This window comes from Heterodontus francisci, chromosome 17 (assembly GCF_036365525.1).
Source record: "Heterodontus francisci isolate sHetFra1 chromosome 17, sHetFra1.hap1, whole genome shotgun sequence".
NCBI classification, from domain to species: domain Eukaryota; kingdom Metazoa; phylum Chordata; class Chondrichthyes; order Heterodontiformes; family Heterodontidae; genus Heterodontus; species Heterodontus francisci.
In genome coordinates, this window is record NC_090387.1 from 80,986,568 (window position 1) to 81,011,064 (window position 24,497).

A 24,497-nucleotide genomic window follows, 5' to 3' on the forward strand; every position below is an offset into this window, starting at 1 on the left:
AACAAAACAGATGATCTGATAGCACAAATAGAAATAAATAAGTATGATCTGATAGCCATTACAGAGACATGGCTGCAGGATGACATAGATTGGGACCTGGATATTGAAAGGTACAAGGCATTTAGGAAGAACAGGAAGCAAGGAAAAGGTGGAGGGCTGGCTCTGTTAATTAATGATGGCATTAACACAATAGAGAGGGATGACCTAAGTTCAGGAAACCTGGATGTAGAGGCGGTTTGGGTAGAGATGAGAAATGATAAAGGCAAGAAGTCACTTGTGGGAATCGTATATAGGCCCTCTAACAGTAACCACATGGTAGGACGAGGTAGAAAAGAAGAAATAATGGGTGCTTGTCGGAAAGGTACGGCAATAATCATGGGAGCTTTTAATCTACGTATAGACTGGAAAAATCAGATGTGCAAAGTATGTTTTCAGGATAGTTTCTTAGAACAGCATATTCTGGAGCCAACCAGAGAGCAAGCTATACTAGACCTGGTTCTGATGAAAGGTCACAGATCTGAAACGTTTACCCTGCTTCTCTTTCCACAGGTGCTGCCTCCCCTGCTGAGTATTTCCAGCACTTTCTGTTTTTATTTCAGATTTCCATCATCTGCAGTATTTTGCTTTTATACTAGACCTGGTATTGTGCAACGAGATAGGATTAATTAATGACCTCATAGTGAAGGCGCCCGAGCAGCAGCGGTCATAATATGATTGAATTTTGCATTCAGTTTGAGGGACAGAAGAGTGAGTCTAAGACTAGTATTTTAAACTTAAATAAGGGCAATTATGAGGGCATGAAAGCAAAGCTAGCAAAAGTGAACTGGCAAAGTTGGTTAAGTGATAGATCAATAGAGATGCAGTGGCAGACATTTAAGGGGATATTTCAGAGTACACAGAATAGATACATTCCAATGAGAAAGAAAAATTCCAAGGGGAGGACCCACCATCCGTGGTTAACTAAAAAAGTTAAAGTTAGTATCAAACTTAAAGAAAAAGCATATAATTGTGCAAAGATGAGTGGCCGGTCAGAAGATTGGACAGTGTTACGGCCAGGTGAGAAAGGTGTCTAGGGGTCCCTCTCAGCCTTCACCTGGTCTTTACCGTAACAGGGTTTTATTTTTAAACACACTGTGTTTTTAGCTCCCCCTTGGTGAATCCTTTTCACCACTTTTAAATTATAAGGCAAAGAAACCAGCACAAACAAGTTTTCTTATGTTTAAAGAAGAAAAGTTGAAATTTATTAAACTTGAACTTAAACTCTAATTTGATTGATGCCTACGGATACACGACGTGCCCACGTTAGCATGCATACGCGATACACACATGTAAATAGAGACAGAAAAAAGCAGAAGAAAAAATGGAAAAGTTTGAGGCAATATCTGAAGAGGTTTTGTTACGGTTCTTTGAGCTCACTGTAGAATCCTTGATTGTAGGTAGATCTTGCTTTTTGTTGACGCCCAGTATTCTGCTTAAACCTTGTTCGCTGTAGGAGACTTTTCTCTCTTGGGGTTCATGTGTCTTCGGTGGATTTAGAGGCTTGTGAGAAAGAGATGGGAGCAGACAGGAGTGAGATCTTCTCAGTCCAGGAGCAAACAGTCTTTCTGAGTTCAACCTGTTTGTACAATTCAGAAAACCCCAGGTTGTCAAGCAGGTTAGTCATGTGACTAACTGGTCTGACCACATCTTGGCTTGTATCACCTTAGCAGTCTCTGGAATGCTCCGATGGTGATTAAGGTCCATTGTGGGTTGAATGTGCCAGGGAATGGTCCTTTGTCCTTCCAATCACTGTCTATTAATATGCAAATATCTCTTCCAGCCATGGCTGATCTGCTTAACATGTCTTTTTCACTCCAGTAATAGTTTAAAATCAATGTTCATGACAAAATTAATGTGCCTCATTCTTGGCAGGTGGAGGCCTAGCATGACAACAGATTATAAAATGCAGCAAAGAATGACTAAAAGGTTAATATGGAGGGGGAAATTAGAGTACAAGAGAAAGCTGGCTAGAAACATAAAAATAGATAGGAACAGTTTCCATAGACATTTAAAAAAGAAAGGAGTTAAAAAAAAAGTGAGCGTTGGTCCTATAGAAAGTGAGTCTGGGGAATTAATAAGAGAAAATAAGCCGATGGCAGATGAATTGAACAGGTATTTTGCATCAGTCTTCACCGTAGAGGATACAAATAACATCCCAGAAATAGCTGTAAATCAGGAAATGGAAGGGAGGGAGGAACTCAAGAAAACTACAATCACCTGAGCAGATTGTTGAAGCTGTGGGCTGACAAGTCCCCAGGCCCTGATGGACTTCATCCTAGGGTGTTAAAAAAAGTGACTAGTGAGATAGTTGATGCGTTGGTTTTAATTTTCCAAAATTCCTCAGATTCGGGCAAGGTTCCATTAGATTGGAAAATAGAGAATGTAACTCCTTTATTCAAAAAGGTAGGGAGACAGAAAGCAGGCCAGTTAGCTTAACATCTGTCTTAGGGAAAATATTATAATAGGACACTTAGAAAAAAATCAAGGCAATCAGGCCTGGTCAACATGGTTTTGTGAAAGGGAAATCATGTCTAACCAATTTATTGGAGTCCTTTGAAGAAGTAGCGTGCGCTGTGGATAAAGGGGAACCAGTGGATGTACTGTACTTAGATTTCCAGAAGGCATTTGATAAGGTGCCACATCAAAGGTTATTGCAGAAAATAAAAGCTCATGGTATAGGGGCGAACATATTTGCATGGATAGAAGATTGGCTAGCTAACAGGAAACAGAGAGTAGGCATAATTGGGTAATTTTCTGGTTGGCAAGATGTAACGAGTGGTGTGCCACAAGGATCAGTGCTGGGGCCTCAACTTTTTACAATTTATATTAATGACTTGGAGGAAGGGACCAAAGATATGGTTGCTAAATTTGCTGATGACACAAAGACAGGTAGGAAAGTAAGTTGTGAAGAGGACATAAGGAGGCTACAAAGGGATATAGATAGGTTAAGTGATTTGGCAAAGATTTGGCAGTATAATGTGGGAAAATGTGAAATTGACCATTTTGGCAGGAAGAATAAAAAAGAAGCACATTATTTAAATGGTGAAAGATTGCAGAGCTCTGAGATGCAGAAGGATCTGGGTGTCCCAGTGCATAAATTGCAAAAGGTTAGTATGCAGGTACAACAAGTAATTCAGAAAGCTAATAGAATGTTATCATTTATTGTGAGGGGAATTGAATACAAAAGTAGGGAGGTTATGCTTCAGTTATACAGGGCATTGGTGAGACCGCATCTGGAGTCTGTGTGCTGCATTGGTCTCCTTATTTAAGGAAGGATGTAAATGCATTGGAAGCAGTTCAGAGAAGGTTTACTAGACTAATACCCGGAATGGGTGTGTTGTCTTATGAGGATAGGTTAGACAGGCTAGGCTTGTATCCACTGGAATTTAGAAGAGTAAGAGGCAACTTGATTGAAACATATAAGATTTTGAATGGTCTTGACAGGGTGGATGTGGAAAGGATGTTTCATCTAGTAGGAGAATCTAGAACTAGGGGTCACTTTAAAAATAAGGGGTCACCCATTTAAGACAGAGATGAGGAGAATTTTTTTCTCTTAGAGGGTCGTGAGTCTTTGGAACTCTCTTCCTCGAAAGGTGGTGGAAGCAGAATCTTTGAATATCTTTAAGTCAGAGGTCGATAGATTCTTGTTAAGCAAGGTGGTGAAAGGTTATTGGGGGTAGGCGGGAATGTGGATTTGAGGTTACAATTAGATCAGCCATGATCTTGTTGAATGGCGGAGCAGGCTTGAGGGGCCAAGTAGCCTACTCCTGCTCCTAATTCATATGTTAGTATGTCTATTGAAGGAAGGAGCCATATCCACAGCTAGTTGTACAGTTTGTGGAAATAATGCAAGGGTTTCTTAAACCCTCTTATACTACACAACAAGGGAAGATATGTTCTTTTAAGAAGTCCAGGCAAAGGACCAAAGTGAAAAGTAGAGATGAGATGTGTTAAATTTAGAAGTGGTGATTCCGTGACAGCATGCCTTGGTTTTTAAAGCCTGGAGATTGTTGGAAGAATGGAAGACTGAAAGCAAAGAGTTCCATATTTTGGAGATTGCCTTTTGATACACTTTTGTCCCAGTTAAGACTTGAAAAAAAGGAGTAAGTAAAGCAGGAAACAGTTTGATAGGTCTTGTTGCCAACATGGTAAAGGGGCATGTTACACATTGACCTGTTTAGTATTGGGAAGGAACAAGAATAGCATCATGACAAGCACTGAGTACTGATGGGTTGCCTTTTTTTAAATCACTGGGGTAGAGTTTCCACTTTGGGCACAATTGGTGATACTGGCACAAATTGGGTCCAAAATCATAGCCAAAATTGAAACCGTTTTGAGAAGTGTTTTTATTCCCTGAATTTCTGGTTAAACTCATATTGCCATATACAAAATCTGGCCATGAACCAGTGCAATTAGGCAGCGTTTTAAAATGTAATTTTTCTTTCTACAATTTTGCTTTAAAAATACTCCTTGATATACTTAAGAGTGGTAACTTGGTAAAATTTGATTAATACAGCTAAAAATGGGTCTACCACAAAAAATAAGCATTTTTAATCAGAGCATCAATCTAACACCTCTGAGTAAACCGATAATAGTATGGTAGTCAGTTCCTTAGTAAATTAATAAAAAGATCATTCAAATGGACCTATTCGTGCCTTTGTGCCCAAAGGTTCCAGCTTAATCTTTGGAGTATCCTCAAAGGCCTGCAAACGAAAACAATTATTGGAAACTGCCATCGGTGGTTAATTCACCGTGGAGACGTGGCCAGTTTTGTGAGTGGGGCCTGCTTCCAGCACAATGTTTTTAAACTAGTTGCACTGAATGCAATTTGCGTTTAAAATTCTGTGACCTATCGCACTGATTTCACTGATAAGGAGACTCCAAAAATATCCTCATTCTTAATGATAGGGGAACCCAGCACGTCAGTGCAAAAGGCAAGTCTGAAGCATTTGCAACCATCTTCAGCCAGGAGTGCTGCGTAGATGCTCCATCTCGGCCTCCTCCTAAAGTCTCCACTAGCACAGATGCAAGTCTTCAGACAATTTGATTTACTCCAAATGATATCAAGAAACAACTGAAGGCACTGGATATCGCAAAGGCTGTACATCCCAGCTGTGGTACTGAAGACTTGTACTCCAGAACTAGCTGCAGCCATAGCCAGGCTGTTCCAGTACAGCTACAACACTGGCATCTATCCGACAACTTGGAAAATTGCACAGCCATGTCCTGTCCACAAAAAGCAGGACAAATTTAATCCAGCCGATTACCACCCCATCGCTGTACTCTCAATTATCAGCAAAGTGATGGATGGTCTCATTGACAGTGCTATCAAGCAGCACTTTCACAGCAACAACCTGCTCTCCTTTGCTCAGTTTGGGTTCCTCCAGGGCCACCTGGCTCCAGAGCTCATTACAGCCTTGGCCCAAACATGGACAAAAGAGCTGAATTCCAGAAGTGAGGTGAAAGTGATTTCCTTGACATCAAGGCAGCATTTGACCGAGTGTGGCATCAAGGAGCCATAGTAAAATTGAAGTCAATGGGAATCAGGAGGAAAATGGGAGTCAAAACTAGCACGAAAAATAGCACAATAATTGTGTTGGAGACCAATCATCTCAACCCCAGGACATCACTGTAGGAGTTCCTCAGAGTAGTGTCCTAGGCCCAACCATCTACAGCTGCTTTATCAATGACCTTCCCTCCATCATAAGGTCAGAAATGGGGATGTTCACTGATGATTGCACAGTGCTCAGTACCATTCGCAACTCCTCAGATAATGAAGCAATCCGTGCCTGCATGTAGCAAGACCTGGTCAACATTCAGGCTTAGGCTGATAAGTGGCAAGTGACATTCATGCCACACTCGTGCCAGGCAATGACCTCCTCCAACAAGAGAGAATCTAACCATCTCCCCTTGACATTCAATGGTTACCATTGACCAGAAACTGAACTGGAACAGCCATAGAAATACTGTGGCTACAAGAGCAAGTCAGAGGCTAGGAATCCTGCAGCGAGTAATTCACCTCGTGTGTCCACAACACCTGTCCACCATCTCCAATACACAAGTCAGGTTGGAACACTCTCTACTTGCCTGGATGGGTGCAACTCCAGCACCATCCAGGACAAAGCAGCCCGCTTGATTCACACTCCATCCACAACCTTAAACGTTCACTCCCTCCACCACCGGCGCACAGTGGCAGCAATGTGTACCATCTACAAGACGTACTGTAGGAAATCACCAAAGCTCCTTCGACAGCACCTTCCAAACCCGCAACCTCTATCACCTAGAAGGGCAAGAGCAGCAGATGCATGGGAACATCACCACCTGCAAATTGCCCTGCAAATCACACCCCATCCTGACTTAGAACTATATCGCCGTTCCTTCACTGCCGCTGGACCAAAATCCTGGAACTCCCTTCCTAAAAGCAATGTGGATGTAGTCATAGAGTTATAGAGCACAGAAACAGGCTCTTCGGCCCATCGTGGCCGTGCCAGGCATCAAGCACCTATCTATTCTAATCCCATTTTCCAGCACTTGGCCTGTAGCCTTGTATGCTATGGCATTTCAAGTGCTCATCTAAATACTTCTTAAATGTTGTGAGGGTACCTGCCTCTACCACCCCTTCAAGCAGTGTGGTCCAGATTCCAACCACCCTCTGGGTGAAATTTTCTTCCCTCAAATCCCATTTAAACCTGCTGCCCCTTACCTTAAATCTATGCCCCCTCGTTATTGAAACCTCCACTAAGGGAAAAAGCTTCTTCGTATCTACCCTATCTATGCCCCTCATAATTTTGTATACCTCAATCAGGTCCTCCCTCAGCCTTCTCTGATCTAAGGAAAACAACCCTAGCCTATCCAGTCTTTCTTCATGGCTGAAATGCTCCAGCCCAGGCAACATCCTGGTGAACCTCCTTTGCATCCTCCCCAGTGCAATCACATCCTTCCTATAGTGTGGCAACCAGAACTGTACACAGTACTCCAGCTGTGGCCTAACTTGCATTTTATACAGCTGCTGTTATATTCTATGCCTCAGCTAATAAAGGCACGTATCCTATATGCCTTCCTAACCACCATGTCTACCTGTGCTGCTGTCTTCAGTGATCTATGGACAAGTACGCCAAGGTCCCTCCGACCTTCTGTACTTCCTAGGGTCTTACCATCCATTCTATATTCCCTTGCCTTGTTAGTCCTCCCAAAATGCATTGCCGCACACTCCTCAGGATTAAATTCCATCTGCCACTGCTCTGCCCATCTTACCATCTATATCGTCCTGTAATCTAAGGCTTTCCTCCTCACTATTTACGACACCACCAATTTCCCAAATTGCCCTTGGTCCCATGGGCCTTTAGTTTCTTGACCAATCTCCCATGTGGGACATTATCAAAAGCCTTACTGAAGTCCATGTAGACGACATCAACTGCTTTACCCTTATCTACACAACCAGTCACCTCCTCAAAAAATTCAATCAAATTTGTTAGACACGATCTCCCCCTGACAAAGCCATGCTGACTATCCTTGATTAATCCCTGCCTCTCGAAGTGGAGATTAATCCTGTCCCTCAGAATTTTTTCCAATAGTTTCCCTGCCACTGATGTTAGATTCATTGGCTTGTAATTACCTGGTTTATCCTTACTACCCTTCTTGAATAATGGTACCACATTCACTGCCTTCCAGTTCTCCTGTGGTGCCACAGACTTGGCTCTTGCTGCATTCCCCTGAGAAGCCTCAATTCCCCTCAACAGTATCCAAAGCAGAAAATCTGTTAGAGTGGGAGATGGACCCAGGGGACTCCTGCACCACCTGCCTCGTTCTTCTACTCTGCCTGGTGGTCACCCATTCCCTTTCTGCCTGAGCAGTCTTTACCTGTGGTGTGACCACCTCCCTGTATATGCTATCCATGATGATCTCAGCCGTGCGGATGCTCCACAGTGACCCCAGCTGCCGCTCCAAATCGGAAACACAGATTTCGAGTAGCTGCAGCTGGGGACACTTCCTGCCTTGGCCACTGGAAGTGTCCCTGACTTCCCACATTGCACAGGAGGAGCACTCCATGCTGCTGAGCTGCCCTGCCATGACTTACCCTTAATTTACTCCCTTAAATTGCTCAAAAATTAGAGATCATTTACACGAGGGACCTTGATTCCCTGAAAAACGCTACTTACTGTATAAATAAAAAACTGTAGACCTTACCTTTCTCTTTACTTTACTTTAGTAACTAACCCAGCTATTTCGAGTTATTCCCTAACAGCAGTTACTCATCTACCAATCACCTTGCAGCTTTCCTGTGACATCACTGTTCACTTTGTTTTCAAACTCTCTCTCTCTCGCTCTCTTCTGGTCTCTTTATGTTCCGGCTCCGCTCTCGCTGTTTCCCGCTCGCTGAGTGTACCTACACTACATGACTGCAGTGGTCCAAGAAGGCGCTCACTACCACCTCCCAAGGGCAATTAGGGATGGGTAATAATTCTGACCTTGCCAGGGACACCCAAACCCCAAGAACAAATGCGCTTTTTAAATGCAGGTGATTGATGTTATTATGTGTCAGTGTTGCAGCATCTTTAAGTTGATTATTGTTCACAGGAGGGTTTGTTTTAATCATAATTCAGATCCTTTCTTGCATGTAGTAGCCACTTCAAAGGAGTTGGTTTTCACTCTACAGCCACTCATGAGGTCGATGAAAAGAAAAATGAAGTCTAGATCTGAAGTAAAAACAGAAAATGCTGGAAATACACTAGGGGTCAGTCAGCATCTGTGGTGAGAATTGTTACAGATTTTTGGGTGTGAACCCAGTTCTAATGAGGGGTGCTTACCTGAAACATCCCAACCTGGCTTTCCTCATTCCATGTGCTGACTGATCCTGCTGTGTCTTTCCAGCACATTTTGTTGATGTTGGTGCCTCAGACACACTTGTTAAAGAGAGTCTATGTCATTATCTGTGTTTGCTCCATTAGGGGCCCAACAAGCTAAACGCTCAGATCTTGGCTTTGTGCTGGTGACAGGCTTCAGGGAGATCAATCTGATTCCCTGAATCTTACTGTGTTGTGAAAGAACCTGTAATGAGTTCTTTATGTTGTCTGATGCTACATAAATGAGATGCGTGGAGTCCAGTTGATTGAAGATCTCAAATCGGTTTATTAACAGGTATGCTATTATATACAGTACAGAGCAAACTATTTACAGAATCTTCCTCTCGGTTTACAGTTGCAGAGTGACTCTGGCTTTGAATCACATGACTACATCCTGGTACTTAGCTCATTAGATCTTAAAGGGACATCACTCTTAAAGGCGACCATACAACAGATTGCATTTGATCTTCTGTTGTAGAATCATAGAGTGGAATATTCCCAGGCAAGGGGAGGCAGGTTTGGGCCATGCAGAGTGTTAAATCCCCTAAAAGTGACGTTGGTTTGGGATCCCAGCATCATCCCATCCTCTTCCGGGTTTCACCAGGTCAGGATTCAAGACGAGTAGGGAAAACACTGTCCAGCTGTCAGGTAAGGCATTTAAATATTATCATAGGTACCTCTGTTTTAATCTAGAATTCTGGCTTTAGCAGTAAGAGCACCTGTTTCCTGAGCTATCATCAACTCGCCAAGGCACTTTTTCTCTCAGAGTGCTTTCATTGCTTGACAGGTGATTGCTTACCTCTTGGAAGGCACTTCACCTGTCCAGCATTTCACTCACCTTGACCTGCACTTCCCTGTTGCCAGTCTTCACCTCGGCATGGGAGTAGCCCTTAATTGGATTTGGGCAGGACTTCCACCCATCTGAGGCAGGAAGTCCTGCCTAATGGACCTGCCAGCCAATCAGTGGGCTGGCATCTCTCAGTCCCGGCAGCGCCACCAGCAGTGGTGGCCACTGCTGGGACTGCACCCAGGCTCAGCATGATCGTGGATGCTGGCCCTGGAAGAAAGGTAAGTTTTTGGGGCCTCGCCGGGGACAATTGGCTGGGCCCCGGTGAGGCAAGGGGGGGTTGGTTGAGGGCGGGGATTTTATTTCAGTTGGGGCTTCGGGGGGGGTGCCCTCCATGAGGCACAGGGTTCCTGATCAAGAGGGCCACCCTAGCCCGCAAGGAGGCCACCAGGTTTTACCTGGCGGCATTCTGGGGACCTGAAGTGCCCACCGGCTGCTGGTAAAATACCAGCGACGATGAGAGGAGGCCCTTAAGTTGCAGTGAATTGGCCACTTTAGGGCCTTGATTGGCCTGGGCCCGGCGGGCCATTCTCGTCGCCGCTGCCCCAGTAAAATTGCAGCAGGGGCAGGAAGGCATCGGGAACAGTGCCTCCACCCCCCACCGGCCTTCCACTCAAATTTACAGCCCTCCCCACCCCTGCAACCAGCTCGCTGCTGTGGGTGGGGGGGGGGGCGTAAAATTCCAGCCTCTATCTACTCTCTCCAGACCCCTAATGATTTTGAACATCTCTATCAAATCTCCTCTCAACCTTTTCTGCTCCAAGGAGAACAGAACCAGCTTCTCCAATCTATCCGCGTAACTCATCCCTGAAACCATTCTTGTAAATCTTTTCCACACCCTGTTTAAGGCCTTCACGTATTTCCTAAAGTGCAGTGCTTAACATTGAATACAAGACTCCAGTTGAGGCCGAACCAGTGTTTTATAAAGGTTTATCATAACCTCTTTGCTTTTTAACTCGATGACTCTATCTATAAAGCCCAGGATCCTAGTTATACCTCCAAATAATACAGCAGTATAATTGGAGTGCCACAGCAAAGTTCCTTTGGTGCATTCCTGTTTCATGAGGCAGTTGATGTATTCAACATAATAGAAACACTCATGGATATCCAATTTCATGTTTAAGCTTCTCGTCACTCATCTGCTGCTGAAACCCTCATTCATGCCTTTGTTACTTCTCGACCTGACTATTCCAACGCACTCCTGGCTGGTCTGCTACATTCTAATGTCCGTAAACTTGAGGTGATCCAAAACACTGCTGCTCATGTCTTAACTCACACCAAGTCTCATTCTCCTATCATCTCTGTTCTCTACATTGGCTCCAGGTCAAGCAAGGTCTTAATTTTAAATTTCTCATCCTTGTTTTCAAATCCCTCCATGGGCTCGCCCTTCCCTATCTCCTCCATCTCCACAACCCTGCAAGATATCTGTGCTCCTCTAATTCTGGCCTCTTGTGCATCCCTCATTTTACTCGCTCTACCATTGGTGGCCATGCCTTCAGTTGCCTAGGCCCCAAGCTCTGGAATAGCCTCCCTGAATCTCGCCACCTCTCCACATCACTTTCCTCCTTCAGGTCACCCTTAAAATCTACCTTTTTGACCAAGCTCTTGGTCATCTGACCCATTATTTCCTTTTGTAGCTCAATATCATACTTTGTTGTATAATGCTCCTGTAAAGCGCCTTGGGATGTTTTATTACATCAAAGATGCTCTATAAATATAAAATAAAAACAGAAAGTGCTGACAATAGTCAGCAGGTCAGGCAGCATCTGTGGAGAGAGAAGCAAAGTTAACGTTTCAGGTCTGTGACTGGCAAAGGTTAGAAAAGAATTAGGTTTTAAGCAAGCGAAGGAGGTTGTGCAGGGTGTGGGTGGTGGTGGTGGGGAAGAGAACAAAAGGGGAGGTGTGTGATTGGGCAGAGGGTTGGAGAGATTAAATAACAAAGCTGTCCTGGGACAAAGGCAAAGAGTGTGTTAATGCTTGTGGTGAAAGACAAAGCATTAGTCCAGAGAGAGTGTTAATAGTGGAATAATGAGCAGCTGTGTCTACATGAAAAACAAGCACATGGTTAAAGAATTAAATTAAATTAAATTAAAAATATTAAAATATTTTGAAAAGGCCAGTTATGCTCTGAAGTTATTGAACTCAATGTTCAGTCCACAAGGCTGTAGAGTGCCTAGTGGAAAGATCAGGTGCTGCTCCTCGAGCTTGCGTTGATGTTCACTGGAACACTGGAGCAGGACAAAGACAGAAATGTGGGCATGAGAGCAGTGGGGGTGGTGCGGGGGGTGGGGGGGTAGTGTTGAAATAGCAAACGACTGGAAGCTTGGAGTCATGCTTTCAAACTGAGCGGAGGTGTTCCGCAAAGGGGTCACCCAGTCTGTGTTTGCTCTCCCCAATATAGAGGCAACTGCATTGTGAGCAGCAAATACAGTATACTAAATTGAAGGAAGTACAAGTAAATCGTTGCTTCACCTGAAAGGAGTGTTTGGAGCCTTGGATAGTGAGGAGAGAGGAGGTAAAAGGACAGGTATCACAGCTCCTGTGATTGCAGCGGAAGGTGCCATGGGAAGGGGACGAAGTGTCAGGGGTGATGGAGGAGTGGACCAGGGTGTCGCAGAGGGAATGATCCCTTCGGAATGATGACAGGCGAGGGGAAGGGAAGATGCGTTTGGTAGTGACATCATGCTTGGGGTTGTTGAAATGGTGGAGGATGATCCTTTGGATGTGGAGGCTGGTGGGGTGGAAAGTGAGGACAAGGGGAACCCAGTTGCGGTTCTGGGAGGGAGGGGAAAAGGTGAGGGCACAAGTGCGGGAAATGGGTCAGATGCAGTTGAGGGCCCTGTCAACCACAATGGGGGGGAATCCTTGGTTGAAGAAAAGGGAAGACATGTCCGAAGTACTGTTGTGGAAGGTTGCATCATCAGAACAGATGCTTTGGAGATGGAGAAACTGGGAGAATGGGATGGAGTTCTTACGGGAAACAGGATGTGAGGAAATGTAGTCAAGGTAGCCATGGGAGTCGGTGGGCTTATGATGAATATTAGTAGAAAGTCTATCCCCAGAAATGGAGACAGAGAAGTCAAGGAAGGAAAGGGAAGTGTCAGAAATAGACCATGTAAAGGTGAGAGAAGTGTGGAAATTGGAAGCAAAGTTGATGAAGTTTTCCAGTTCAGGACGAGAGCAGGAAGTGGCACTGGTACAGTCATCAATGCATTGGAAAAAGAGTTGGGGGAGAGGGTCTGAGTAGGACTAGAGCAAGGAATGTTCAACATACCCCACAAAAAGACAAGCATAACTAGGACCCATGCAGGTACTCAAAGCAACACCCTTTGTTTGGAGGAAGTGAGTGGAGTTGAAGGAGAAGTTGTTCAATGTGAGAATAAGTTCAGCCAGGCGGGGTGGGGGGGTGGGGGGTGGGTGGTGGTGGATGGGGACTGGTTGGGCCTCTGTTCAAGGAAGAAGCAGAGGCCTCAGACCATCCTGGTGGGGGATGGAGGTGTAGAGAAAAATAATATAAGTTGTTGTTCACAAATGTGTTCCAAGTTATGGGAAATATCAACGTTTTGAGCCATTTATTATTCTTTAAATGGGTTAAAGATGCTGGTAAGAAATAAAGTCCTGTCTTCCTATCCTATTGTAATCCTGTTAAATGTGCTGTATTTGTACTTCTTCCTTCTGTTGAATTCTACTTCTTAATAAACCCAATTCATTATAGTTTGAGAGATAATGGTTGTGACAAAAATAAATGATTGTATAGGCTCTTGACTTCATTAGCTCTGTTGCGACATTTCAGGAGTTTAAAAACAGATTCACTGACAGGACTAAATGCTCTAGTTTGTTTTGGATAAACGATACAGATTTTAGCCATTTAGTCCCAACTAGGTGTCCAAAGGAGGACCCGGAGCATTCAATTCAAATACAAATCTCTGTGAGATTTGTTCAACTATTCTCTGGATAAAATTGAACAGACAGTTATTTAAATTTGATTGGTCATTTAGTGGAAAGTACTTTATCAGCCTAGTTTGTTGAAATTGTAGAGTTTGCCTGAAGCACTCGGAGAGTTATAGTCAGGACAGATAACATCCATGGATGGTGAGAGAACAAAAGAATAGTCATATAAAAGTGGATAGTTTAATGCACTTGTCAAGAGTATTTGCTGTTTTCTACTTACTCAGGGAGATAGTTCAGTTTCAGAGAAACTGTAAAATCTAGGTTGTGTTATTGCTCCCGATCATTTATTCATTGCAGTTAAAGTCTAAGCCACGTTCTTGTGTAGTGTTATTCTTCCATTCTCCAAAGTCAAGGAAGGTCATGTGAGGGCACATGATAAAACTAGAAAAGCAATATAAGGTGAAGATAATTCCCTGTTTGATCCCTAGACATGGTCCTAATTTACATAGTGAAGGTTGAGGGCTCACTGAAATCTAAAGTAAGAGATCAGAGTATTTTCTCCATCAGTCAGCGAGACCTGCAGAGTATAGGACACACCAACACCTAAGTGTGTAATAGCATGTTTCAATTCATGGGTGGTGTGGGCTTGTGTGTGGAAGAAATCGTTGTGCTCTGAGTTCAAGAAAAGTATCTGGAGAGCCACCCCCCCATCACAAGTTAAAATAGACAGAGGTAAATCAATCTCATCTTGGGGGACTTGAGAGGACACTTTTCCTCTGCCTAATGCTCCTTGCGCACCCGGTCGCAAGGTATTAGGGATAGTAATTGGGAGCAGAGGCCGCTATTGCCCGGTTTGTGCCCTGTTGTATTTGGGCCTCTCCTTAAGCCTGCCAGTGGAAGTGGGAAGGTGCCAATCGAAACGGTTATGTGATTGCCTTTAAAAGTAATGTACCTTTAAGATCTTAGTATGCTAATGAGCTGAGTACCAGGATGCAGTCATGACACTATGTGCCAGTCTCACTCTGTAACTGTAACAGCAAGAGGCAGCTTCTGTAAATAGTTAGCTCTGTGTTGTATATAAGTTGGCTGTTTAATAAATCTGTTTGAGATCTTCAATCAACTGAACTCCACGCATCTCATTTATGTTGCACCAAACAACATAAAAGACTTCTCACTGCAGAAATAGTTGGGAGTATTTCAATAGCATGAAATTGATATCCTAGTATTTTCCGTGACATTTTCTGAGAATTCTGCAGGACAGCTACCTGGCAGGAAGAACACCTGTGCAGACTGAGCAGTAGAGGTTGTGGGGCTACCCTTTCAAACTGAGGATTGGTAAAGAGGCAGCCAGCACTCTCCTCCAAACTTAAATCAGAACATTTCGTTATTCTTTGCTGCAGGTCCAAACTTGGAGGACTTTGTCCAGCTTTGGTTCCCCCACGCGGTGAAGGATATTGGGCAGGTGCAGCGCATGACCAGGATGGCTCAAAAGATTATTCAAAACGGGAGTAAACCATTCAAACCCTCGAGCCTGCTCCACCATTCAATTGGATCATGAAGCACATCAATCCATTTACCTGCCTTTGCTCCCTATCCCTAGCCTAACAAAAATCTATCACTCTCTGTCTTGAAAGCGCCAGTTGCCCCAAACTTCCACAGTCTTTTGGGGCATAGTGTTCCAGATTTCTTCTACCCTTTAAGTGAAAAAGTGCTTCCTAATTTTGATTCTCAATGGCCTGCTCTTAATTTTAAGATTATTTTAAGAGCAATGTTCTTCTTGATTCACCCAGCAGAAGATTTAGTTTCCCTGCATCTAAGCTATCAAACCCTTTCAACATTTTAAACACTTCAATAAAATCATACCCTCAATGTTCTAAACTCAAAGGAACACAAGTGAAGCTTGTGCAACCTGTCCTCATAATTTAATCCTCTAAGCCCCGGTAACATTCTGGTTCCCAGTTAGTCAATAGACTCCGGGATTATTTATTCTCAGAGTGGTTATGTTTCAGTATTTTAAAATGATGAAGTAATTGGATTCAGTTTGGTTGGCTGGATTATTTGAATTGGATAAAAAAGTAGGCATGCAGAGAGTTAAGCTGGACACTAGGAAGTAGTTTATTTCACCGAGGGTCATCACCCAATGGAACAGGCAGCAGAAAATGGGTTTGGAGTCATTACAGTTCTGTAAAAAGGAACTGGATAAGTTCTGAGTGAAGGCATTTCCAATTATGGGGATATAAGATGCTCGTTAGCTGAGATCATGTGCAATCTGGGTCTCCTGGAGCTTTAGTGAATCAGAGAGGAATTTCCTGGAGATTTTCCTGAATTAACCTTAGGCCTCTTCTCTCCTTTATTCCTTCTCCCATGTTACTGCCGTCTTCATAACGCTCCTGGTACATTGAGAATTTCCTGCTGCCTCTTCCCAGGGAGATTTTCAATTCTTGTTTTCATCAATTCAAGACTTAAATATTTTGCTGTGATTTATATACAACTGGTGTTTACTTGTCTTCCTTTTACAGTGAGATGACTGAGTTCACAGTGGAGCTGAAATAAGGGGAAATTGCCTAGATTCATCTTAATATCCTTGTGTTTCAGTTCTGGATTTATTGGCACCAGAGTTTGATTATCTTAAACAGGCATCCCACCGTGACTCGTCAGAAAACAAATAACATTGCAGTACCTTCTTTCACTATCAACCTTGTTATCTGAGGCTGCTCTTTAAATGGATATCGTTACCATGGTGAAAAAGGCATTACCGTCCTTGTACTCCAAGATAGACTGTGGTGTGGTTCCTTGTACAGTTTTTTTTTATTCCTTCATGGGATGTGAGTGTCGCTGGCAAGGCCAGCATTTGTTGCCCATCCCTAATTTCCCTTGAGAAGGTCGTGGTGAGACGTCTTCTTGAACCTCAGCAGTTCATCTGGTGTAGGTACACCCCAGTGCTGTTAGGAAGGAGTTCCAGGATTTTGACCCAGTGAAGAAACAACGATATAGTTCCAAGTCAGGATGCTATGTAACCTGGGCGGGAACTTGCAACAGCTGCCCTTGTCCTTCCAGGTGATAGAGGTCACAGGTTTGGAAGGTGCTATGGAAGGAGGCTTGGCGAGTTGTTGCAGTGCATCTTGCATATGATACACACTGCTGGCACCAGTGGTGGAGGAAGTGAATGTTTAAGGTGGTGGATTGGGTGCTGATCAAGTGGGCTGCTTTGTCCTGGATGGTGTCGAACTTCTTGAGTGTTGTTGGAGCTGCACTCAACCAGGCAAGTGGAGAGTATTCCATCACACTCCTGACTTGTGCCTTGTAGATGGTGGACAGGCTATGGGGAGTCAGGAGGTGACTTACTCACTGCAAAATTCCCAGCTTCTGGCCTGCACTTGTAGCCACAGTATTTATATGGTTGGTCCGGTTAAGTTTCTGGTCAATGGTAACCACAGGATGTTGATGTTGGGGGATTTCAGCAATGGTAATGCTGTTGAATGTCAAGGGGAGATGGTTAGATTATGTCTTGTTGGAGAAGGTCATTGCCTGGCACTTGTGTGGCGCGAATGTGACTTGCCACTTATCAGCCCAAGCCTGAATGTTGTCCAGGTCTTGCTGCATGTGGGCACAGACTGCTTCATTATCTGAGGAGTTGTGAATGGTACTGAACACTGTGCAATTATCTGCGAACATACCCACTTCTGACCGTATGATGGAGGGAAGGTCTTTGATGAAGTAGCTATAAATGGCTGGACCAAGGACACTACCCTGAGGAACTCCAGCAGTGATGTCCTGGTGCTTAGATGTTTGGCCTGCAACACCCACAACCATCTTCCTTTGTACTAGGTATGACTCCAACCAGTGGAGAGTTTTCCCTCATTCCCATTGACTTCAATTTTGCTAGGGCTCCTTGATGCCACACTTGGTCAAATGCTGCCTTGATATCAAGAGCAGCCACTCTGATCTCACCTCTTGAATTCAGCTCTTTTGTCCACGTTTGTACCAAGGCTGTAATGAGGTCTGGAGCCGATTGGCCCTGGAGGAACCCAAACTGAGCATTGGCGAGCAGGTTATTGCTGTGTAAGTGCTGCTTGATAGTACTGTCAATGACACCTTCCATCATTTTGCTGATGATCGAGAGTAGACTGATTGGGAGGTAAGTGGCTGGATTGGATTTGTCCTGCTTTTTGTGGACAGGACATACCTGTGCAATTTTCTGCATTGTCAGGTAGATGCTGTGTTGCAGCTGTACTGGAACAGCTATGTAATTGCAGCATCAATTAGGAACATAGGAACGTAGGACAATGCAAATTCATCATTTGTTTTTTTAACTATCAATTCAAGTGAACCCCAAAGGGCTTTGGATGCTCAGTCAGTGAATATATTTAAGACAAGAGCTCGATAGTTTTTTGGACTGTAAGGGAATCAATAGATATGGGGGTTGGGTGGGAAAGTGGAGTTGAGGTCGAAAATCAGCCATAATCCTGTTGAATAGTGGAGAAGGTTCATGGGGTCGTATGGTCTACTCCTGTTCCTATTTCTTATGTTCTTATGAACACAGAACTCCACCTACTTTGGAGGGACCAAGAATGGGAGTTGCAGCAGAGATTTCAAAGCAATTGACTTCACAAGAACTGAGTAGGTCCATCCATTCTCCTAAGGAAAGACACACTGCCACAAACACCTCCTCTAATCTTTTTGAGTACAGAAGACATACTTGACACGAGAATTTCTGATACGCGACAAAGTTGCGGAACAGTACGCCATACCTTTCTCGGTGAGAGAGCAGCATTATTAGGGTAAGGGGGCAGACTGCTTCAGGGCGATTGTCAATACCACCCTGGTTGCAGTGAAGGATGAACTGGCTGTTCTCATCTTCCTTCACCACGGCAATGCATTCCCACACCTGCCCATTTCCTGTACCCCCAGACTGAGCCTTAGCCAGAGACTCACATCCTAGAATGCAAACCTCAAGATTGTGCTACAACCAGGTGAGAAATGTATCTAGGGTTCCCTTTCAGCCGTCACCTGGTCTTACTGTAACAGGGCTTAATTTTAAGAACACTGTATTTTTAGCTCCCCCTTGGTGAATCCTTGTTCACCACTTTCCAATTATAAGGCAAAGAAATGAGCACAAACAGGCTTTCTTAGATTTAAAGAAGAAAAGTGAAATTTATTAAAACTTAAACTCTAATTCGGTTAATGCCTACAGACACATTGCCGCACCCCACGCAAGCATGCATACGCAATATGCACATGCAAATAGAGATAGAAAAGAGCAGAAGAAAAATAAAGTGGAGAGGTTTGAGGCAATATCTGAAGAATTTCTTGTTACTGTGCTTCAACTTCACTGTCGAGTCCTTTTGTAGGTAGTTCTTGCTTGTAGGTAATTCTTGCTTTTTGTTGGGGCCCAGTATTCTTCTTAAACCTTGTTCACTGCAGGAGACTTTTCTCTCTTGGGTTCCTGTGTCTTCAATGGATTCCAAAGCTGATGAGAAGGATATGAGAGCAGACAGGAGAGAGATATTCTTAATCCAGGAGCCAGGAGCTTTCTCTCTGTTAAAAACTCTGTGGCAAGTTCAAATTCAAAAAACTCAGGTTAGTCGTGTGACTAGCTGGTGTGACCATATCCGTTTGTGTATTCGGCCATCTTAGCAGTCAACCTGGAATGCTAGCTCCTCCACCTTCAACGTCTGGTAATCAAAAGTCCATTGTGGATTGAATGTGTCAGGGAATGGTCTTTTGTCCCTTTTAAGCACTGTCTGTAAATATGCAAATGCCGTTCCAGTCAAGGATCTGTTTTTTTTTTAAAAAAACAAGTTCTTTCTTTACTCCAGTAACAGTTTAAAATCAATGTTCTTGTGGCAAAATTAATATGCCTCAGTCTTGGCAGGTGGGGGCCTGCATGATAACTGTATTAGCACACAATATTATCCCTTAATATAAAGTCCCCCTTTGTCACTTTTTGATTAAGAAAATAGTTGTTGCAATCTCTGATGGATGATCTCCATTTCACAGCTCCTGTGAAGATGGACTAGAACTTGTGTCCTTGATGACATCATCCAAGGGACAGATAACACAGGAATGACAAGTGTGTAAAAGAGATTTGAAAGTTTAAAATCATATTCCTCAATGTGTCAGCCTTAGAGTATCCCCTTGCTATCAAAGTCCATTTGCAAGCTGCCATACTAAAATTACCTCCTCATTGAAAGTTGCTGAGCAGAGTGGCAGCCTTCGAGCAAATATGAATACATACACACATACGAAAATACAAATTAGGAGCAGGAGTAGGCCACTCGGCCCCTCGAGACTGCTCCATCATTCAATAAAATAATGGCTGATCTGATTGTAACCTCAAATCCACATTCCCACCTTCTCCCGATAACCTTTCACCCCCCTTGCTTAACAAAAATCTATCCCCCTCTGCCTTAAGCATATTTAAAGACTCTGCTTCCACTGACTTTTGAGGAAGAGAGTTCCAAAGACTCACAACCTCTGAGAGAACAAATTTGTCCTCATCTGTATCTTAAATGGGCGACCCCTTATTTTGAAACAGTGACCCCTAGTTCTAGATTCTCCCACAAGGGGAACCATCCTTTCCATATCCACCCTGTCAAGACCCTTAAGGATCTTATATGTTTCAATCAAGTCGCCTCTTACTCTTCTAAACTCCAGCAGATGCAAGTCTAGCCTGTCCAATCTTTCCTCAAAAGACAACACACCCATTCCAGGTAATAGTAAAGTAAACCGTCTCTGAATTGCTTCCAACGCATTTACATCCTTCCTTAAATAAGGAGACTAATACTGAACACAGTACTCCAGATGCGGTCTCACCAGTGCCCTGTATAACTGAAGCAGAACCTCCCTACTTTTGTATTCAATTCCCCTCTCAATACACAATAACATTTTATTAGCTTTCTGATTACTTGCTGAACCTGCATACTAACCTTTTGTGATTTACGCACTAGGACACCCAGATCCCTCTGCATCTCAGAGCTTTGCAATTTCTCGCCATTTAGATAATATGCTTCTTTTTCATTCTTCATGCCAAAATGGACAATTTCACATTTTCCCACATTATACTCCATTTGCCAGATCTTTGCCCACTCACTTAACCTATCTATATCCCTTTGTAGCCTCCTTATGTCGTCTTCACAACTTACTTTCCTACCTATCTTTGTGTCATCAGCAAATTTAGCAACCATACCATCAGTCCCTTCATCCAAGTCATTTATATAAATTGTAAAAAGTTGAGGCCCTAGCACTGATCCCTGTGGCACACCACTCGTTACATCTTGCCAACCAGAAAATGGCCCATTTATGTCTACTCTCTGTTTCTCATCAGCTAGCCAATTTTCTATCCATGCCAATATGTTAGCCCCTACACCATGAGCTTTTATTTATTGCAATAACCTTTGATGTGGTATGTTATCAAATGCCTTCTGGCAATCAGAGTACAATACATCCACCGGTTCCCCTTTATCCACAGCACATGTAACTCCCTCAAAGAACTCCAATGAATTGGTTAAACATGATTTCCCTTTCACAAATCCATGTTGACTCTGCCTGATTACTTTGAATTTTTCTAAATGCCCTGCTATAACATCTTCAGTAACAGCTTCTAATATTTTCCCGAAGACAGCTGTTCAGCTAACTAGCCTGTAGTTTCCTGCTTTCTGTCTCCCTCCCTTTTTGAATAATGGAGTCACATTCACTATTTTCCAATCTAGCGGAACCTTCCCCGAATCTAGGGAATTTTGGAAAATTAAAACTATCAGCTATCTCACTAGCCATTTCTTTTAACGCCCTAGTTTGAAGTCCATCAGGACCTGGGGACTTGTCAGCCCACAGCTCCAACAATTTGTTCAGCACCACTTCCCTAGTGATTGTAATTTTCTTGAGTTACTTTCTCCCATCCATTTCCTGACTTACAGCTAATACTGGGATGTTACTTGGATCCTCAGTAGTGAAGAACAATGCAAAATATCAATTCAATTCATCTGCCATCTCCTTATTATCCACTATTAATTCCTCTATAGAAACTCTATAGTATCAATCTATCTTTATATTTCTAGCTAGCTTTCTCTCATACTCTAATTTTACCTTCCTTATCAATCTTTTAGTCATTCTTTGCTGTTTTTTTATATTCTGTCCAATCTTCTGACCTGCCTCCCACCTTTGTGCAAATATAGGCTTTCTCTTTAAGTTTGATACTATCTTTAACTGTTTTAGTTAACCACAGATGGCGACTCGCATGCTTGGAATTTTTCTTTCTCATTGAAATGTATCTATTCTGTGTGCTCTGAAATGTCCACTTAAATGTCTGCCGCTACATCTCTATTCACCTATCCCTTAACCTAATTTTGTTTGCACTGGAGTGCTGACTTGGGTTACATTAGAGTGCGACAGTGGAAGTTTGGTAACTGAGGATAATTAAGGGTTAATTTTATCTTAAATCTAATCTGTCTTTTATTGAGCAGATCAACTTAACAGTTGCTGTTAGGGTTGGAGAAGGTGAGTTTTAGATCAGCTTTGAACAGGGTTCACTCAGGCTCTGCTTGCAGCTGCACCTTGTTAATTAGAGAAGTGGCTTAAACCAGTTTTCAGGGGGCTAGAGTCAGTCAGTATAAAAGTAAGCCATCTTACAGTGCTGACTTTGTTTGCATTGGAGTGCTGACTTGGGTTGCATTGGAGTGCTACAGTGGAAGTTTGGGAACTGAGGAAGTTCGGTAAGGAGGGAGTGAGGAGCTCCTTTCATTTCCGACCTGTCCTCAGTGAGGGGAGTTGAGAGCTTCCAAAGAGCACAGCTGACTGGGAGAAGACACGGAGGGCAGAGTTCCGGACCGGTAAGTATAAAAAACTTACCTCTGGGAAAAAAAACTGAAAGTGAGTCACAGGAAAGCTGTGACCTGATTGGCTGCTAGGGAATTTTTTTTTACTGAATTTGAAAATAAAACATTGATAAAAATTGATTAAAACCCTAATTAACTAATTAATAAGTAGAGTAACTAAACCAGAGGGAGGAGATTACTGTATTTAGTTTGCATTTAATATTTATAGTAGGAATCTAGCAATAGGGACCATATAGTTATTACAACAATTTAGTAAGGATTTAATAAGTATTTATTTATCGTAAATTAACTTATTAATTAGTGCGAGAAATGACAGTTAGAGGGGTGAAGTGCTTCACCTGTGAGATGTGGGAAGTCCGTGATGCTTCCAGCATTCCGGACGACTACATCTGCAGGAAGTGTACCCAGTTGCAGCTCCTCACAGACCGCATGGATCGGTTGGAGCGGCAACTAGTTGCACTGAGGAGCATGCAGGTGGCAGAAAGTGTCATAGACAGGAGTTTTAGAGAAGTGGTTACACCCAAGGTGCAGGCAGATAGATGGGTGACCGCTAGAAGGGGCAGGCAGTCAGTGCAGGAATCCCCTGTGGCTATCCCCCTCTTTAACAAGTATACCGTTTTGGATACTGTTGTGGGGGATGGCCTATCAGGGGAAAACAGCAGCAGCCAGAGCAGTGGCACCACGGCTGGCACTATTGTTCAGCAGGGAGGGACAAAGCGCAGAAGAGCAATAGTTATAGTGGACTCAATAGTCAGGGGCACAGATAGGCGCTTCTGTGGACGTGAAAGAGACTCCAGGATGGTATGTTGCCTCCCTGGTGCCAGGGTCAAGGATGTCTCTGAATGGACAGGGGGCATTCTGAAGGGGGAGGGTGAACAGCCAGAGGTTGTGGTACACATTGGTACCAATGACATAGGCAGGACGAGTGATGAGGTCCTGCAGGGGGAGTTTAGGGAGTTAGGTAGAAAGTTAAAAGACAGGACCTGTAGGGTTGTAATCTCGGGATTACTCCCTGTGCCAAGTGCCAGTGAGGCTAGAAATAGGAAGATAGTGCAGCTAAACACGTGGCTGAGCAGCTGGTGTAGAAGGGAGGGTTTCAGATATCTTGACCATTGGGATCTCTTCAGGGACAGATGGGACCTGTACAAGAAGGACGGGTTGCATCTAAACTGGAGGGGCACAAATATCCTTACTGCGAGGTTTGCTAGCGTCACTCGGGAGGGTTTAAACTAGTGTGGCAGGAGGGTGGGGACCAGAGCAGTAGGACAGCAAGTGAAATAAATGAGGGGGAACTAGTAAATAAGACCAGTAAGACTAAGAGGAAGAGCAGGCAGGAAGATGTTGCTGAGCACAGCGGGACTGGTGGTCTGAAGTGCATTTGTTTCAATGTGAGAAGTATAACAGGTAAGGCAGATGAACTTAGAGCTTGGATTAGTACTTGGAACTATAATGTTGTTGTTATTACAGAGACTTGGTTGAGGGAAGGGCAAGATTGGCAGCTAAATGTTCCAGGATTTAGAAGCTTCAGGCGGGATAGAGGGGGATGTAAAAGGGGTGGGGGACTTGCATTACTGGTTAAGGAGAATATCACTACTGTACTGCGGGAGGACACCTCGGAGGGGTCATGCAGCGAGGCAATATGGGTGGAGCTCAGGAATAGGAAGGGTGCAGTCATGATATTGGGGGTTTACGACAGGCCTCCCAACAGCCAGCGGGAGGTAGAGGAGCAGATATGTAGACAAATTTTGGAAAGATGTAACGGTAACAGGGTTGCAGTGGTGGATGATTTTAACTTCCCCTATATTGACTGGGACTCACTTAGTGCTAGGGGCTTGAATGGGGCAGAATTTGTGAGGAGCATCCAGGAGGGCTTCTTGAAAAAATACGTAGATAGTCCAACTAGGGATGGGGCTGTACTGGACCTGGTATTGGGGAATGAGCCTGGCCAAGTGGTCAAAATTTCAGTAGGGGAGCATTTCGGGAACAGTGACCATAATTCCATAAGTTTTAAGGTACTTGTGGATAAGGTTAAGAGTAGTCCTC